We start from the raw sequence: 17,407 nt of genomic DNA, 5'->3' as shown, positions 1-17,407 counted from the left end.
CCATCTCCCTGTTCCAAAAATCAATTTAATATATGGTCCCCAGATAGAGGACGTATCAGATATTAAACTGATAAGAACAGATACTACACTTGATCTTAGCCAAAAGGCCGAGAAGCGATAACCCGGGCCCATTCAGAATCAACGCCTCCCGAAGCAATCTACCTGGCTCACCCGGACTTGGGTCTTCCCTCGCACCGTCGCTGGCCGCCTTTCCGCCTCTTTTTCCGACTCCCAGCAAGGGATCAGTATGTCTGGGTGGAAAGGAGGCCCCGGCCTCAGGCCTTCTCCCGGCTCCCAGAGTCCTCCTCGGCTGTCGCCTCATCAGGCGTCACTTAGCATACCCACGTTGTCCTCTTTCTAGAATTTGCATGCCCCGCCCCTTCCTGCGCACTGCTTCCAGACGGCTGGCCAGAAAGCCTGGCAGCCAGGGGATGCTGGGAATCAGCCCAGGATGCCCTGGACAGCTCCCTGACCGGATATGGCCGGCCCCTCACCCTCGCTTGCCGGGGACACTGCTCCCCTGCAGCCTAAGGCCTATAGATAAGGCTTGGCCGTTCGTGGCCGTTCGGGGACGGGCGGGGCGGGCAGAGAAGGAAAAGGACTCTGTATTTTTCTTCTTGCTCAGAGAAGCCAAGGGCAGTGTCCACTTCTCTGCCAGCCTGCATGCCAGCCAGCCTGCCTGCCTGCCTCCCTCCCTCCCTTCCTCCCTCCCTCCCTCCCTCCCTCCCTCCCTCCCACTGACTTGCTGGGAACCTTCTTCCATTCGTTCCCCAGTGAAATGGATCCAAAATCACTGAAAGTCTGCTGCTGGAAAAACAATCTTTTTCCGACGTTTGTCTCTTTTCAAAGTGCAGCGTCTGGATGGAGAAGGGGAGAAAAAAAGAAATAATTTTTTATTTGTATTTTTTTTCGTAAACCCGAAAAATTAATAAATAAATAAATAACGCACGGCCCGGGTGCGGCAAATAAGTCAAATAAATACATGAATAAGGCAAGACACGGTGACCAGTTTGCTTTTATTCACACGCAAACACAATAGCGCCACTTTACAGGGTTTGGTAGTGGAGCGCTACTCTCGTTTTCTCGTCTATTTTTCAACAGCATTGTTTTCCCCGGGTGGGGAAGTGCACCATTCCTGGAGGTACTGCAATACCAGGTTGATGCGTGGAGTGGACAGAGCAAGCTCCTATTCCATCTCCCTGTTCCAAAAATCAATTTAATATATGGTCCCCAGATAGAGGACGTATCAGATATTAAACTGATAAGAACAGATACTACACTTGATCTTAGCCAAAAGGCCGAGAAGCGATAACCCGGGCCCATTCAGAATCAACGCCTCCCGAAGCAATCTACCTGGCTCACCCGGACTTGGGTCTTCCCTCGCACCGTCGCTGGCCGCCTTTCCGCCTCTTTTTCCGACTCCCAGCAAGGGATCAGTATGTCTGGGTGGAAAGGAGGCCCCGGCCTCAGGCCTTCTCCCGGCTCCCAGAGTCCTCCTCGGCTGTCGCCTCATCAGGCGTCACTTAGCATACACACGTTGTCCTCTTTCTAGAATTTGCATGCCCCGCCCCTTCCTGCGCACTGCTTCCAGACGGCTGGCCAGAAAGCCTGGCAGCCAGGGGATGCTGGGAATCAGCCCAGGATGCCCTGGACAGCTCCCTGACCGGATATGGCCGGCCCCTCACCCTCGCTTGCCGGGGACACTGCTCCCCTGCAGCCTAAGGCCTTTAGATAAGGCTTGGCCGTTCGTGGCCGTTCGGGGACGGGCGGGGCGGGCAGAGAAGGAAAAGGACTCTGTATTTTTCTTCTTGCTCAGAGAAGCCAAGGGCAGTGTCCACTTCTCTGCCAGCCTGCATGCCAGCCAGCCTGCCTGCCTGCCTCCCTCCCTCCCTTCCTCCCTCCCTCCCACTGACTTGCTGGGAACCTTCTTCCATTCGTTCCCCAGTGAAATGGATCCAAAATCACTGAAAGTCTGCTGCTGGAAAAACAATCTTTTTCCGACGTTTGTCTCTTTTCAAAGTGCAGCGTCTGGATGGAGAAGGGGAGAAAAAAAGAAATAATTTTTTATTTGTATTTTTTTTCGTAAACCCGAAAAATTAATAAATAAATAAATAACGCACGGCCCGGGTGCGGCAAATAAGTCAAATAAATACATGAATAAGGCAAGACACGGTGACCAGTTTGCTTTTATTCACACGCAAACACAATAGCGCCACTTTACAGGGTTTGGTAGTGGAGCGCTACTCTCGTTTTCTCGTCTATTTTTCAACAGCATTGTTTTCCCCGGGTGGGGAAGTGCACCATTCCTGGAGGTACTGCAATACCAGGTTGATGCGTGGAGTGGACAGAGCAAGCTCCTATTCCATCTCCCTGTTCCAAAAATCAATTTAATATATGGTCCCCAGATAGAGGACGTATCAGATATTAAACTGATAAGAACAGATACTACACTTGATCTTAGCCAAAAGGCCGAGAAGCGATAACCCGGGCCCATTCAGAATCAACGCCTCCCGAAGCAATCTACCTGGCTCACCCGGACTTGGGTCTTCCCTCGCACCGTCGCTGGCCGCCTTTCCGCCTCTTTTTCCGACTCCCAGCAAGGGATCAGTATGTCTGGGTGGAAAGGAGGCCCCGGCCTCAGGCCTTCTCCCGGCTCCCAGAGTCCTCCTCGGCTGTCGCCTCATCAGGCGTCACTTAGCATACCCACGTTGTCCTCTTTCTAGAATTTGCATGCCCCGCCCCTTCCTGCGCACTGCTTCCAGACGGCTGGCCAGAAAGCCTGGCAGCCAGGGGATGCTGGGAATCAGCCCAGGATGCCCTGGACAGCTCCCTGACCGGATATGGCCGGCCCCTCACCCTCGCTTGCCGGGGACACTGCTCCCCTGCAGCCTAAGGCCTATAGATAAGGCTTGGCCGTTCGTGGCCGTTCGGGGACGGGCGGGGCGGGCAGAGAAGGAAAAGGACTCTGTATTTTTCTTCTTGCTCAGAGAAGCCAAGGGCAGTGTCCACTTCTCTGCCAGCCTGCATGCCAGCCAGCCTGCCTGCCTGCCTCCCTCCCTCCCTTCCTCCCTCCCTCCCTCCACTGACTTGCTGGGAACCTTCTTCCATTCGTTCCCCAGTGAAATGGATCCAAAATCACTGAAAGTCTGCTGCTGGAAAAACAATCTTTTTCCGACGTTTGTCTCTTTTCAAAGTGCAGCGTCTGGATGGAGAAGGGGAGAAAAAAAGAAATAATTTTTTATTTGTATTTTTTTTCGTAAACCCGAAAAATTAATAAATAAATAAATAACGCACGGCCCGGGTGCGGCAAATAAGTCAAATAAATACATGAATAAGGCAAGACACGGTGACCAGTTTGCTTTTATTCACACGCAAACACAATAGCGCCACTTTACAGGGTTTGGTAGTGGAGCGCTACTCTCGTTTTCTCGTCTATTTTTCAACAGCATTGTTTTCCCCGGGTGGGGAAGTGCACCATTCCTGGAGGTACTGCAATACCAGGTTGATGCGTGGAGTGGACAGAGCAAGCTCCTATTCCATCTCCCTGTTCCAAAAATCAATTTAATATATGGTCCCCAGATAGAGGACGTATCAGATATTAAACTGATAAGAACAGATACTACACTTGATCTTAGCCAAAAGGCCGAGAAGCGATAACCCGGGCCCATTCAGAATCAACGCCTCCCGAAGCAATCTACCTGGCTCACCCGGACTTGGGTCTTCCCTCGCACCGTCGCTGGCCGCCTTTCCGCCTCTTTTTCCGACTCCCAGCAAGGGATCAGTATGTCTGGGTGGAAAGGAGGCCCCGGCCTCAGGCCTTCTCCCGGCTCCCAGAGTCCTCCTCGGCTGTCGCCTCATCAGGCGTCACTTAGCATACACACGTTGTCCTCTTTCTAGAATTTGCATGCCCCGCCCCTTCCTGCGCACTGCTTCCAGACGGCTGGCCAGAAAGCCTGGCAGCCAGGGGATGCTGGGAATCAGCCCAGGATGCCCTGGACAGCTCCCTGACCGGATATGGCCGGCCCCTCACCCTCGCTTGCCGGGGACACTGCTCCCCTGCAGCCTAAGGCCTTTAGATAAGGCTTGGCCGTTCGTGGCCGTTCGGGGACGGGCGGGGCGGGCAGAGAAGGAAAAGGACTCTGTATTTTTCTTCTTGCTCAGAGAAGCCAAGGGCAGTGTCCACTTCTCTGCCAGCCTGCATGCCAGCCAGCCTGCCTGCCTGCCTCCCTCCCTCCCTTCCTCCCTCCCTCCCACTGACTTGCTGGGAACCTTCTTCCATTCGTTCCCCAGTGAAATGGATCCAAAATCACTGAAAGTCTGCTGCTGGAAAAACAATCTTTTTCCGACGTTTGTCTCTTTTCAAAGTGCAGCGTCTGGATGGAGAAGGGGAGAAAAAAAGAAATAATTTTTTATTTGTATTTTTTTTCGTAAACCCGAAAAATTAATAAATAAATAAATAACGCACGGCCACAATAGCGCCACTTTACAGGGTTTGGTAGTGGAGCGCTACTCTCGTTTTCTCGTCTATTTTTCAACAGCATTGTTTTCCCCGGGTGGGGAAGTGCACCATTCCTGGAGGTACTGCAATACCAGGTTGATGCGTGGAGTGGACAGAGCAAGCTCCTATTCCATCTCCCTGTTCCAAAAATCAATTTAATATATGGTCCCCAGATAGAGGACGTATCAGATATTAAACTGATAAGAACAGATACTACACTTGATCTTAGCCAAAAGGCCGAGAAGCGATAACCCGGGCCCATTCAGAATCAACGCCTCCCGAAGCAATCTACCTGGCTCACCCGGACTTGGGTCTTCCCTCGCACCGTCGCTGGCCGCCTTTCCGCCTCTTTTTCCGACTCCCAGCAAGGGATCAGTATGTCTGGGTGGAAAGGAGGCCCCGGCCTCAGGCCTTCTCCCGGCTCCCAGAGTCCTCCTCGGCTGTCGCCTCATCAGGCGTCACTTAGCATACCCACGTTGTCCTCTTTCTAGAATTTGCATGCCCCGCCCCTTCCTGCGCACTGCTTCCAGACGGCTGGCCAGAAAGCCTGGCAGCCAGGGGATGCTGGGAATCAGCCCAGGATGCCCTGGACAGCTCCCTGACCGGATATGGCCGGCCCCTCACCCTCGCTTGCCGGGGACACTGCTCCCCTGCAGCCTAAGGCCTATAGATAAGGCTTGGCCGTTCGTGGCCGTTCGGGGACGGGCGGGGCGGGCAGAGAAGGAAAAGGACTCTGTATTTTTCTTCTTGCTCAGAGAAGCCAAGGGCAGTGTCCACTTCTCTGCCAGCCTGCATGCCAGCCAGCCTGCCTGCCTGCCTCCCTCCCTCCCTTCCTCCCTCCCTCCCACTGACTTGCTGGGAACCTTCTTCCATTCGTTCCCCAGTGAAATGGATCCAAAATCACTGAAAGTCTGCTGCTGGAAAAACAATCTTTTTCCGACGTTTGTCTCTTTTCAAAGTGCAGCGTCTGGATGGAGAAGGGGAGAAAAAAAGAAATAATTTTTTATTTGTATTTTTTTTCGTAAACCCGAAAAATTAATAAATAAATAAATAACGCACGGCCCGGGTGCGGCAAATAAGTCAAATAAATACATGAATAAGGCAAGACACGGTGACCAGTTTGCTTTTATTCACACGCAAACACAATAGCGCCACTTTACAGGGTTTGGTAGTGGAGCGCTACTCTCGTTTTCTCGTCTATTTTTCAACAGCATTGTTTTCCCCGGGTGGGGAAGTGCACCATTCCTGGAGGTACTGCAATACCAGGTTGATGCGTGGAGTGGACAGAGCAAGCTCCTATTCCATCTCCCTGTTCCAAAAATCAATTTAATATATGGTCCCCAGATAGAGGACGTATCAGATATTAAACTGATAAGAACAGATACTACACTTGATCTTAGCCAAAAGGCCGAGAAGCGATAACCCGGGCCCATTCAGAATCAACGCCTCCCGAAGCAATCTACCTGGCTCACCCGGACTTGGGTCTTCCCTCGCACCGTCGCTGGCCGCCTTTCCGCCTCTTTTTCCGACTCCCAGCAAGGGATCAGTATGTCTGGGTGGAAAGGAGGCCCCGGCCTCAGGCCTTCTCCCGGCTCCCAGAGTCCTCCTCGGCTGTCGCCTCATCAGGCGTCACTTAGCATACCCACGTTGTCCTCTTTCTAGAATTTGCATGCCCCGCCCCTTCCTGCGCACTGCTTCCAGACGGCTGGCCAGAAAGCCTGGCAGCCAGGGGATGCTGGGAATCAGCCCAGGATGCCCTGGACAGCTCCCTGACCGGATATGGCCGGCCCCTCACCCTCGCTTGCCGGGGACACTGCTCCCCTGCAGCCTAAGGCCTATAGATAAGGCTTGGCCGTTCGTGGCCGTTCGGGGACGGGCGGGGCGGGCAGAGAAGGAAAAGGACTCTGTATTTTTCTTCTTGCTCAGAGAAGCCAAGGGCAGTGTCCACTTCTCTGCCAGCCTGCATGCCAGCCAGCCTGCCTGCCTGCCTCCCTCCCTCCCTTCCTCCCTCCCTCCCTCCCTCCCTCCCTCCCTCCCACTGACTTGCTGGGAACCTTCTTCCATTCGTTCCCCAGTGAAATGGATCCAAAATCACTGAAAGTCTGCTGCTGGAAAAACAATCTTTTTCCGACGTTTGTCTCTTTTCAAAGTGCAGCGTCTGGATGGAGAAGGGGAGAAAAAAAGAAATAATTTTTTATTTGTATTTTTTTTCGTAAACCCGAAAAATTAATAAATAAATAAATAACGCACGGCCCGGGTGCGGCAAATAAGTCAAATAAATACATGAATAAGGCAAGACACGGTGACCAGTTTGCTTTTATTCACACGCAAACACAATAGCGCCACTTTACAGGGTTTGGTAGTGGAGCGCTACTCTCGTTTTCTCGTCTATTTTTCAACAGCATTGTTTTCCCCGGGTGGGGAAGTGCACCATTCCTGGAGGTACTGCAATACCAGGTTGATGCGTGGAGTGGACAGAGCAAGCTCCTATTCCATCTCCCTGTTCCAAAAATCAATTTAATATATGGTCCCCAGATAGAGGACGTATCAGATATTAAACTGATAAGAACAGATACTACACTTGATCTTAGCCAAAAGGCCGAGAAGCGATAACCCGGGCCCATTCAGAATCAACGCCTCCCGAAGCAATCTACCTGGCTCACCCGGACTTGGGTCTTCCCTCGCACCGTCGCTGGCCGCCTTTCCGCCTCTTTTTCCGACTCCCAGCAAGGGATCAGTATGTCTGGGTGGAAAGGAGGCCCCGGCCTCAGGCCTTCTCCCGGCTCCCAGAGTCCTCCTCGGCTGTCGCCTCATCAGGCGTCACTTAGCATACACACGTTGTCCTCTTTCTAGAATTTGCATGCCCCGCCCCTTCCTGCGCACTGCTTCCAGACGGCTGGCCAGAAAGCCTGGCAGCCAGGGGATGCTGGGAATCAGCCCAGGATGCCCTGGACAGCTCCCTGACCGGATATGGCCGGCCCCTCACCCTCGCTTGCCGGGGACACTGCTCCCCTGCAGCCTAAGGCCTTTAGATAAGGCTTGGCCGTTCGTGGCCGTTCGGGGACGGGCGGGGCGGGCAGAGAAGGAAAAGGACTCTGTATTTTTCTTCTTGCTCAGAGAAGCCAAGGGCAGTGTCCACTTCTCTGCCAGCCTGCATGCCAGCCAGCCTGCCTGCCTGCCTCCCTCCCTCCCTTCCTCCCTCCCTCCCACTGACTTGCTGGGAACCTTCTTCCATTCGTTCCCCAGTGAAATGGATCCAAAATCACTGAAAGTCTGCTGCTGGAAAAACAATCTTTTTCCGACGTTTGTCTCTTTTCAAAGTGCAGCGTCTGGATGGAGAAGGGGAGAAAAAAAGAAATAATTTTTTATTTGTATTTTTTTTCGTAAACCCGAAAAATTAATAAATAAATAAATAACGCACGGCCACAATAGCGCCACTTTACAGGGTTTGGTAGTGGAGCGCTACTCTCGTTTTCTCGTCTATTTTTCAACAGCATTGTTTTCCCCGGGTGGGGAAGTGCACCATTCCTGGAGGTACTGCAATACCAGGTTGATGCGTGGAGTGGACAGAGCAAGCTCCTATTCCATCTCCCTGTTCCAAAAATCAATTTAATATATGGTCCCCAGATAGAGGACGTATCAGATATTAAACTGATAAGAACAGATACTACACTTGATCTTAGCCAAAAGGCCGAGAAGCGATAACCCGGGCCCATTCAGAATCAACGCCTCCCGAAGCAATCTACCTGGCTCACCCGGACTTGGGTCTTCCCTCGCACCGTCGCTGGCCGCCTTTCCGCCTCTTTTTCCGACTCCCAGCAAGGGATCAGTATGTCTGGGTGGAAAGGAGGCCCCGGCCTCAGGCCTTCTCCCGGCTCCCAGAGTCCTCCTCGGCTGTCGCCTCATCAGGCGTCACTTAGCATACCCACGTTGTCCTCTTTCTAGAATTTGCATGCCCCGCCCCTTCCTGCGCACTGCTTCCAGACGGCTGGCCAGAAAGCCTGGCAGCCAGGGGATGCTGGGAATCAGCCCAGGATGCCCTGGACAGCTCCCTGACCGGATATGGCCGGCCCCTCACCCTCGCTTGCCGGGGACACTGCTCCCCTGCAGCCTAAGGCCTATAGATAAGGCTTGGCCGTTCGTGGCCGTTCGGGGACGGGCGGGGCGGGCAGAGAAGGAAAAGGACTCTGTATTTTTCTTCTTGCTCAGAGAAGCCAAGGGCAGTGTCCACTTCTCTGCCAGCCTGCATGCCAGCCAGCCTGCCTGCCTGCCTCCCTCCCTCCCTTCCTCCCTCCCTCCCACTGACTTGCTGGGAACCTTCTTCCATTCGTTCCCCAGTGAAATGGATCCAAAATCACTGAAAGTCTGCTGCTGGAAAAACAATCTTTTTCCGACGTTTGTCTCTTTTCAAAGTGCAGCGTCTGGATGGAGAAGGGGAGAAAAAAAGAAATAATTTTTTATTTGTATTTTTTTTCGTAAACCCGAAAAATTAATAAATAAATAAATAACGCACGGCCCGGGTGCGGCAAATAAGTCAAATAAATACATGAATAAGGCAAGACACGGTGACCAGTTTGCTTTTATTCACACGCAAACACAATAGCGCCACTTTACAGGGTTTGGTAGTGGAGCGCTACTCTCGTTTTCTCGTCTATTTTTCAACAGCATTGTTTTCCCCGGGTGGGGAAGTGCACCATTCCTGGAGGTACTGCAATACCAGGTTGATGCGTGGAGTGGACAGAGCAAGCTCCTATTCCATCTCCCTGTTCCAAAAATCAATTTAATATATGGTCCCCAGATAGAGGACGTATCAGATATTAAACTGATAAGAACAGATACTACACTTGATCTTAGCCAAAAGGCCGAGAAGCGATAACCCGGGCCCATTCAGAATCAACGCCTCCCGAAGCAATCTACCTGGCTCACCCGGACTTGGGTCTTCCCTCGCACCGTCGCTGGCCGCCTTTCCGCCTCTTTTTCCGACTCCCAGCAAGGGATCAGTATGTCTGGGTGGAAAGGAGGCCCCGGCCTCAGGCCTTCTCCCGGCTCCCAGAGTCCTCCTCGGCTGTCGCCTCATCAGGCGTCACTTAGCATACCCACGTTGTCCTCTTTCTAGAATTTGCATGCCCCGCCCCTTCCTGCGCACTGCTTCCAGACGGCTGGCCAGAAAGCCTGGCAGCCAGGGGATGCTGGGAATCAGCCCAGGATGCCCTGGACAGCTCCCTGACCGGATATGGCCGGCCCCTCACCCTCGCTTGCCGGGGACACTGCTCCCCTGCAGCCTAAGGCCTATAGATAAGGCTTGGCCGTTCGTGGCCGTTCGGGGACGGGCGGGGCGGGCAGAGAAGGAAAAGGACTCTGTATTTTTCTTCTTGCTCAGAGAAGCCAAGGGCAGTGTCCACTTCTCTGCCAGCCTGCATGCCAGCCAGCCTGCCTGCCTGCCTCCCTCCCTCCCTTCCTCCCTCCCTCCCTCCCTCCCTCCCTCCCTCCCACTGACTTGCTGGGAACCTTCTTCCATTCGTTCCCCAGTGAAATGGATCCAAAATCACTGAAAGTCTGCTGCTGGAAAAACAATCTTTTTCCGACGTTTGTCTCTTTTCAAAGTGCAGCGTCTGGATGGAGAAGGGGAGAAAAAAAGAAATAATTTTTTATTTGTATTTTTTTTCGTAAACCCGAAAAATTAATAAATAAATAAATAACGCACGGCCCGGGTGCGGCAAATAAGTCAAATAAATACATGAATAAGGCAAGACACGGTGACCAGTTTGCTTTTATTCACACGCAAACACAATAGCGCCACTTTACAGGGTTTGGTAGTGGAGCGCTACTCTCGTTTTCTCGTCTATTTTTCAACAGCATTGTTTTCCCCGGGTGGGGAAGTGCACCATTCCTGGAGGTACTGCAATACCAGGTTGATGCGTGGAGTGGACAGAGCAAGCTCCTATTCCATCTCCCTGTTCCAAAAATCAATTTAATATATGGTCCCCAGATAGAGGACGTATCAGATATTAAACTGATAAGAACAGATACTACACTTGATCTTAGCCAAAAGGCCGAGAAGCGATAACCCGGGCCCATTCAGAATCAACGCCTCCCGAAGCAATCTACCTGGCTCACCCGGACTTGGGTCTTCCCTCGCACCGTCGCTGGCCGCCTTTCCGCCTCTTTTTCCGACTCCCAGCAAGGGATCAGTATGTCTGGGTGGAAAGGAGGCCCCGGCCTCAGGCCTTCTCCCGGCTCCCAGAGTCCTCCTCGGCTGTCGCCTCATCAGGCGTCACTTAGCATACCCACGTTGTCCTCTTTCTAGAATTTGCATGCCCCGCCCCTTCCTGCGCACTGCTTCCAGACGGCTGGCCAGAAAGCCTGGCAGCCAGGGGATGCTGGGAATCAGCCCAGGATGCCCTGGACAGCTCCCTGACCGGATATGGCCGGCCCCTCACCCTCGCTTGCCGGGGACACTGCTCCCCTGCAGCCTAAGGCCTATAGATAAGGCTTGGCCGTTCGTGGCCGTTCGGGGACGGGCGGGGCGGGCAGAGAAGGAAAAGGACTCTGTATTTTTCTTCTTGCTCAGAGAAGCCAAGGGCAGTGTCCACTTCTCTGCCAGCCTGCATGCCAGCCAGCCTGCCTGCCTGCCTGCCTCCCTCCCTCCCTTCCTCCCTCCCTCCCTCCCTCCCTCCCTCCCTCCCTCCCTCCCTCCCACTGACTTGCTGGGAACCTTCTTCCATTCGTTCCCCAGTGAAATGGATCCAAAATCACTGAAAGTCTGCTGCTGGAAAAACAATCTTTTTCCGACGTTTGTCTCTTTTCAAAGTGCAGCGTCTGGATGGAGAAGGGGAGAAAAAAAGAAATAATTTTTTATTTGTATTTTTTTTCGTAAACCCGAAAAATTAATAAATAAATAAATAACGCACGGCCCGGGTGCGGCAAATAAGTCAAATAAATACATGAATAAGGCAAGACACGGTGACCAGTTTGCTTTTATTCACACGCAAACACAATAGCGCCACTTTACAGGGTTTGGTAGTGGAGCGCTACTCTCGTTTTCTCGTCTATTTTTCAACAGCATTGTTTTCCCCGGGTGGGGAAGTGCACCATTCCTGGAGGTACTGCAATACCAGGTTGATGCGTGGAGTGGACAGAGCAAGCTCCTATTCCATCTCCCTGTTCCAAAAATCAATTTAATATATGGTCCCCAGATAGAGGACGTATCAGATATTAAACTGATAAGAACAGATTTTTTTTTTTTTTTTTTTTTTTTTTTTTTTTTTGTCCTACCCGTCACACCCTCAGTCAGCAGGTCTGGCCAGTCTGCCACACCCACCGGCCTCGCCCTTCAACCGAGCCGTCTCGCCTGGCCTACTTGCCCAGGGGGTACTAGGCATGGCTTATCTTTTCAGCCAACCCCGGTCTGTCCTGCTACTACCTCCATCCAGCAGCCAACCAGCCCAGCTGAAAGCGGGGAACCAATCCGCAGACAGCCATTAGCTGGTTGGCCTTGTGCCGGTCGGACCTAGGAGGGTTCGCCTGGACAGGGGGGGCGACTTAGCCTTCCAGCCATGCCGTTCGGCCCTGTCGTTCCATCCAAGGTCATCAGCCCGGTTGTCAGCCAAAGTCGGTTGGCACAGCAGCCCAGTCTCGCCTGCTGACCTACGAAAAAAATCGCCATTCAGCCGGTCTGCCAGTCAGCCCCCACTGGGGTACTGCCCAACAGTCCAGCATGCCAGGCTACTAAAAACGTTATGACATTACTGTCATATGCGTAATGACATTGCTGTCATTGTCGATCCGGAACCGAATCTCGTTTCTACGTATTGGGAATATCATTGACACACAAAGTTCAATGAGAACATCCCAACTGACCGCCCTCCCCTAGGGGAGGCAAGTGAAACTACACTTGATCTTAGCCAAAAGGCCGAGAAGCGATAACCCGGGCCCATTCAGAATCAACGCCTCCCGAAGCAATCTACCTGGCTCACCCGGACTTGGGTCTTCCCTCGCACCGTCGCTGGCCGCCTTTCCGCCTCTTTTTCCGACTCCCAGCAAGGGATCAGTATGTCTGGGTGGAAAGGAGGCCCCGGCCTCAGGCCTTCTCCCGGCTCCCAGAGTCCTCCTCGGCTGTCGCCTCATCAGGCGTCACTTAGCATACCCACGTTGTCCTCTTTCTAGAATTTGCATGCCCCGCCCCTTCCTGCGCACTGCTTCCAGACGGCTGGCCAGAAAGCCTGGCAGCCAGGGGATGCTGGGAATCAGCCCAGGATGCCCTGGACAGCTCCCTGACCGGATATGGCCGGCCCCTCACCCTCGCTTGCCGGGGACACTGCTCCCCTGCAGCCTAAGGCCTATAGATAAGGCTTGGCCGTTCGTGGCCGTTCGGGGACGGGCGGGGCGGGCAGAGAAGGAAAAGGACTCTGTATTTTTCTTCTTGCTCAGAGAAGCCAAGGGCAGTGTCCACTTCTCTGCCAGCCTGCATGCCAGCCAGCCTGCCTGCCTGCCTCCCTCCCTCCCTTCCTCCCTCCCTCCCACTGACTTGCTGGGAACCTTCTTCCATTCGTTCCCCAGTGAAATGGATCCAAAATCACTGAAAGTCTGCTGCTGGAAAAACAATCTTTTTCCGACGTTTGTCTCTTTTCAAAGTGCAGCGTCTGGATGGAGAAGGGGAGAAAAAAAGAAATAATTTTTTATTTGTATTTTTTTTCGTAAACCCGAAAAATTAATAAATAAATAAATAACGCACGGCCCGGGTGCGGCAAATAAGTCAAATAAATACATGAATAAGGCAAGACACGGTGACCAGTTTGCTTTTATTCACACGCAAACACAATAGCGCCACTTTACAGGGTTTGGTAGTGGAGCGCTACTCTCGTTTTCTCGTCTATTTTTCAACAGCATTGTTTTCCCCGGGTGGGGAAGTGCACCATTCCTGGAGGTACTGCAATACCAGGTTGATGCGTGGAGTGGACAGAGCAAGCTCCTATTCCATCTCCCTGTTCCAAAAATCAATTTAATATATGGTCCCCAGATAGAGGACGTATCAGATATTAAACTGATAAGAACAGATACTACACTTGATCTTAGCCAAAAGGCCGAGAAGCGATAACCCGGGCCCATTCAGAATCAACGCCTCCCGAAGCAATCTACCTGGCTCACCCGGACTTGGGTCTTCCCTCGCACCGTCGCTGGCCGCCTTTCCGCCTCTTTTTCCGACTCCCAGCAAGGGATCAGTATGTCTGGGTGGAAAGGAGGCCCCGGCCTCAGGCCTTCTCCCGGCTCCCAGAGTCCTCCTCGGCTGTCGCCTCATCAGGCGTCACTTAGCATACCCACGTTGTCCTCTTTCTAGAATTTGCATGCCCCGCCCCTTCCTGCGCACTGCTTCCAGACGGCTGGCCAGAAAGCCTGGCAGCCAGGGGATGCTGGGAATCAGCCCAGGATGCCCTGGACAGCTCCCTGACCGGATATGGCCGGCCCCTCACCCTCGCTTGCCGGGGACACTGCTCCCCTGCAGCCTAAGGCCTATAGATAAGGCTTGGCCGTTCGTGGCCGTTCGGGGACGGGCGGGGCGGGCAGAGAAGGAAAAGGACTCTGTATTTTTCTTCTTGCTCAGAGAAGCCAAGGGCAGTGTCCACTTCTCTGCCAGCCTGCATGCCAGCCAGCCTGCCTGCCTGCCTCCCTCCCTCCCTTCCTCCCTCCCTCCCTCCCTCCCTCCCTCCCTCCCACTGACTTGCTGGGAACCTTCTTCCATTCGTTCCCCAGTGAAATGGATCCAAAATCACTGAAAGTCTGCTGCTGGAAAAACAATCTTTTTCCGACGTTTGTCTCTTTTCAAAGTGCAGCGTCTGGATGGAGAAGGGGAGAAAAAAAGAAATAATTTTTTATTTGTATTTTTTTTCGTAAACCCGAAAAATTAATAAATAAATAAATAACGCACGGCCCGGGTGCGGCAAATAAGTCAAATAAATACATGAATAAGGCAAGACACGGTGACCAGTTTGCTTTTATTCACACGCAAACACAATAGCGCCACTTTACAGGGTTTGGTAGTGGAGCGCTACTCTCGTTTTCTCGTCTATTTTTCAACAGCATTGTTTTCCCCGGGTGGGGAAGTGCACCATTCCTGGAGGTACTGCAATACCAGGTTGATGCGTGGAGTGGACAGAGCAAGCTCCTATTCCATCTCCCTGTTCCAAAAATCAATTTAATATATGGTCCCCAGATAGAGGACGTATCAGATATTAAACTGATAAGAACAGATACTACACTTGATCTTAGCCAAAAGGCCGAGAAGCGATAACCCGGGCCCATTCAGAATCAACGCCTCCCGAAGCAATCTACCTGGCTCACCCGGACTTGGGTCTTCCCTCGCACCGTCGCTGGCCGCCTTTCCGCCTCTTTTTCCGACTCCCAGCAAGGGATCAGTATGTCTGGGTGGAAAGGAGGCCCCGGCCTCAGGCCTTCTCCCGGCTCCCAGAGTCCTCCTCGGCTGTCGCCTCATCAGGCGTCACTTAGCATACCCACGTTGTCCTCTTTCTAGAATTTGCATGCCCCGCCCCTTCCTGCGCACTGCTTCCAGACGGCTGGCCAGAAAGCCTGGCAGCCAGGGGATGCTGGGAATCAGCCCAGGATGCCCTGGACAGCTCCCTGACCGGATATGGCCGGCCCCTCACCCTCGCTTGCCGGGGACACTGCTCCCCTGCAGCCTAAGGCCTATAGATAAGGCTTGGCCGTTCGTGGCCGTTCGGGGACGGGCGGGGCGGGCAGAGAAGGAAAAGGACTCTGTATTTTTCTTCTTGCTCAGAGAAGCCAAGGGCAGTGTCCACTTCTCTGCCAGCCTGCATGCCAGCCAGCCTGCCTGCCTGCCTGCCTCCCTCCCTCCCTTCCTCCCTCCCTCCCTCCCTCCCTCCCTCCCTCCCTCCCTCCCTCCCACTGACTTGCTGGGAACCTTCTTCCATTCGTTCCCCAGTGAAATGGATCCAAAATCACTGAAAGTCTGCTGCTGGAAAAACAATCTTTTTCCGACGTTTGTCTCTTTTCAAAGTGCAGCGTCTGGATGGAGAAGGGGAGAAAAAAAGAAATAATTTTTTATTTGTATTTTTTTTCGTAAACCCGAAAAATTAATAAATAAATAAATAACGCACGGCCCGGGTGCGGCAAATAAGTCAAATAAATACATGAATAAGGCAAGACACGGTGACCAGTTTGCTTTTATTCACACGCAAACACAATAGCGCCACTTTACAGGGTTTGGTAGTGGAGCGCTACTCTCGTTTTCTCGTCTATTTTTCAACAGCATTGTTTTCCCCGGGTGGGGAAGTGCACCATTCCTGGAGGTACTGCAATACCAGGTTGATGCGTGGAGTGGACAGAGCAAGCTCCTATTCCATCTCCCTGTTCCAAAAATCAATTTAATATATGGTCCCCAGATAGAGGACGTATCAGATATTAAACTGATAAGAACAGATTTTTTTTTTTTTTTTTTTTTTTTTTTTTTTTTGTCCTACCCGTCACACCCTCAGTCAGCAGGTCTGGCCAGTCTGCCACACCCACCGGCCTCGCCCTTCAACCGAGCCGTCTCGCCTGGCCTACTTGCCCAGGGGGTACTAGGCATGGCTTATCTTTTCAGCCAACCCCGGTCTGTCCTGCTACTACCTCCATCCAGCAGCCAACCAGCCCAGCTGAAAGCGGGGAACCAATCCGCAGACAGCCATTAGCTGGTTGGCCTTGTGCCGGTCGGACCTAGGAGGGTTCGCCTGGACAGGGGGGGCGACTTAGCCTTCCAGCCATGCCGTTCGGCCCTGTCGTTCCATCCAAGGTCATCAGCCCGGTTGTCAGCCAAAGTCGGTTGGCACAGCAGCCCAGTCTCGCCTGCTGACCTACGAAAAAAATCGCCATTCAGCCGGTCTGCCAGTCAGCCCCCACTGGGGTACTGCCCAACAGTCCAGCATGCCAGGCTACTAAAAACGTTATGACATTACTGTCATATGCGTAATGACATTGCTGTCATTGTCGATCCGGAACCGAATCTCGTTTCTACGTATTGGGAATATCATTGACACACAAAGTTCAATGAGAACATCCCAACTGACCGCCCTCCCCTAGGGGAGGCAAGTGAAACTACACTTGATCTTAGCCAAAAGGCCGAGAAGCGATAACCCGGGCCCATTCAGAATCAACGCCTCCCGAAGCAATCTACCTGGCTCACCCGGACTTGGGTCTTCCCTCGCACCGTCGCTGGCCGCCTTTCCGCCTCTTTTTCCGACTCCCAGCAAGGGATCAGTATGTCTGGGTGGAAAGGAGGCCCCGGCCTCAGGCCTTCTCCCGGCTCCCAGAGTCCTCCTCGGCTGTCGCCTCATCAGGCGTCACTTAGCATACCCACGTTGTCCTCTTTCTAGAATTTGCATGCCCCGCCCCTTCCTGCGCACTGCTTCCAGACGGCTGGCCAGAAAGCCTGGCAGCCAGGGGATGCTGGGAATCAGCCCAGGATGCCCTGGACAGCTCCCTGACCGGATATGGCCGGCCCCTCACCCTCGCTTGCCGGGGACACTGCTCCCCTGCAGCCTAAGGCCTATAGATAAGGCTTGGCCGTTCGTGGCCGTTCGGGGACGGGCGGGGCGGGCAGAGAAGGAAAAGGACTCTGTATTTTTCTTCTTGCTCAGAGAAGCCAAGGGCAGTGTCCACTTCTCTGCCAGCCTGCATGCCAGCCAGCCTGCCTGCCTGCCTCCCTCCCTCCCTTCCTCCCTCCCTCCCACTGACTTGCTGGGAACCTTCTTCCATTCGTTCCCCAGTGAAATGGATCCAAAATCACTGAAAGTCTGCTGCTGGAAAAACAATCTTTTTCCGACGTTTGTCTCTTTTCAAAGTGCAGCGTCTGGATGGAGAAGGGGAGAAAAAAAGAAATAATTTTTTATTTGTATT

At 52.9% G+C, this 17,407-nt stretch overlaps 13 non-coding genes and 3 pseudogenes across 13 annotated transcripts; all 16 read right to left on the bottom strand.

The window, feature by feature from the left end:
- On the bottom strand, positions 1-119 carry LOC144764331 (U2 spliceosomal RNA; annotated as a pseudogene).
- Positions 120-1,119: 1,000 nt separating this feature from the next.
- On the bottom strand, positions 1,120-1,310 carry LOC144765933 (U2 spliceosomal RNA). Its single transcript, XR_013597791.1, has one exon. It is a non-coding gene; the product is annotated as a U2 spliceosomal RNA (small nuclear RNA).
- Positions 1,311-2,290: 980 nt separating this feature from the next.
- LOC144765932 (U2 spliceosomal RNA) lies at positions 2,291-2,481 on the bottom strand. The gene has a single exon (XR_013597790.1). It is a non-coding gene; the product is annotated as a U2 spliceosomal RNA (small nuclear RNA).
- Positions 2,482-3,464: 983 nt separating this feature from the next.
- LOC144765931 (U2 spliceosomal RNA) lies at positions 3,465-3,655 on the bottom strand. Its single transcript, XR_013597789.1, has one exon. It is a non-coding gene; the product is annotated as a U2 spliceosomal RNA (small nuclear RNA).
- A 901-nt stretch (positions 3,656-4,556) lies between these two features.
- On the bottom strand, positions 4,557-4,747 carry LOC144765930 (U2 spliceosomal RNA). The gene has a single exon (XR_013597788.1). It is a non-coding gene; the product is annotated as a U2 spliceosomal RNA (small nuclear RNA).
- A 980-nt stretch (positions 4,748-5,727) lies between these two features.
- LOC144765928 (U2 spliceosomal RNA) lies at positions 5,728-5,918 on the bottom strand. Its single transcript, XR_013597787.1, has one exon. It is a non-coding gene; the product is annotated as a U2 spliceosomal RNA (small nuclear RNA).
- A 1,000-nt stretch (positions 5,919-6,918) lies between these two features.
- On the bottom strand, positions 6,919-7,109 carry LOC144765927 (U2 spliceosomal RNA). The gene has a single exon (XR_013597786.1). It is a non-coding gene; the product is annotated as a U2 spliceosomal RNA (small nuclear RNA).
- A 901-nt stretch (positions 7,110-8,010) lies between these two features.
- LOC144765926 (U2 spliceosomal RNA) lies at positions 8,011-8,201 on the bottom strand. The gene has a single exon (XR_013597785.1). It is a non-coding gene; the product is annotated as a U2 spliceosomal RNA (small nuclear RNA).
- A 980-nt stretch (positions 8,202-9,181) lies between these two features.
- On the bottom strand, positions 9,182-9,372 carry LOC144765925 (U2 spliceosomal RNA). Its single transcript, XR_013597784.1, has one exon. It is a non-coding gene; the product is annotated as a U2 spliceosomal RNA (small nuclear RNA).
- A 1,000-nt stretch (positions 9,373-10,372) lies between these two features.
- On the bottom strand, positions 10,373-10,563 carry LOC144765924 (U2 spliceosomal RNA). The gene has a single exon (XR_013597783.1). It is a non-coding gene; the product is annotated as a U2 spliceosomal RNA (small nuclear RNA).
- Positions 10,564-11,579: 1,016 nt separating this feature from the next.
- LOC144764425 (U2 spliceosomal RNA) lies at positions 11,580-11,799 on the bottom strand (annotated as a pseudogene).
- A 432-nt stretch (positions 11,800-12,231) lies between these two features.
- LOC144764515 (U2 spliceosomal RNA) lies at positions 12,232-12,422 on the bottom strand. The gene has a single exon (XR_013596585.1). It is a non-coding gene; the product is annotated as a U2 spliceosomal RNA (small nuclear RNA).
- Positions 12,423-13,402: 980 nt separating this feature from the next.
- On the bottom strand, positions 13,403-13,593 carry LOC144765923 (U2 spliceosomal RNA). Its single transcript, XR_013597782.1, has one exon. It is a non-coding gene; the product is annotated as a U2 spliceosomal RNA (small nuclear RNA).
- Positions 13,594-14,593: 1,000 nt separating this feature from the next.
- Positions 14,594-14,784, bottom strand: LOC144765922 (U2 spliceosomal RNA). The gene has a single exon (XR_013597781.1). It is a non-coding gene; the product is annotated as a U2 spliceosomal RNA (small nuclear RNA).
- Positions 14,785-15,800: 1,016 nt separating this feature from the next.
- LOC144764417 (U2 spliceosomal RNA) lies at positions 15,801-16,019 on the bottom strand (annotated as a pseudogene).
- Positions 16,020-16,451: 432 nt separating this feature from the next.
- On the bottom strand, positions 16,452-16,642 carry LOC144764514 (U2 spliceosomal RNA). Its single transcript, XR_013596584.1, has one exon. It is a non-coding gene; the product is annotated as a U2 spliceosomal RNA (small nuclear RNA).
- Between the last annotated feature and the right edge of the window lie 765 nt (positions 16,643-17,407).

This window comes from Lissotriton helveticus, chromosome 6 (genome assembly GCF_964261635.1).
Source record: "Lissotriton helveticus chromosome 6, aLisHel1.1, whole genome shotgun sequence".
Classification (NCBI taxonomy): Eukaryota; Metazoa; Chordata; class Amphibia; order Caudata; family Salamandridae; genus Lissotriton; species Lissotriton helveticus.
Note: the sequence above shows the minus strand (reverse complement) of the source record. Positions and strands in the feature narration are given on the sequence as shown.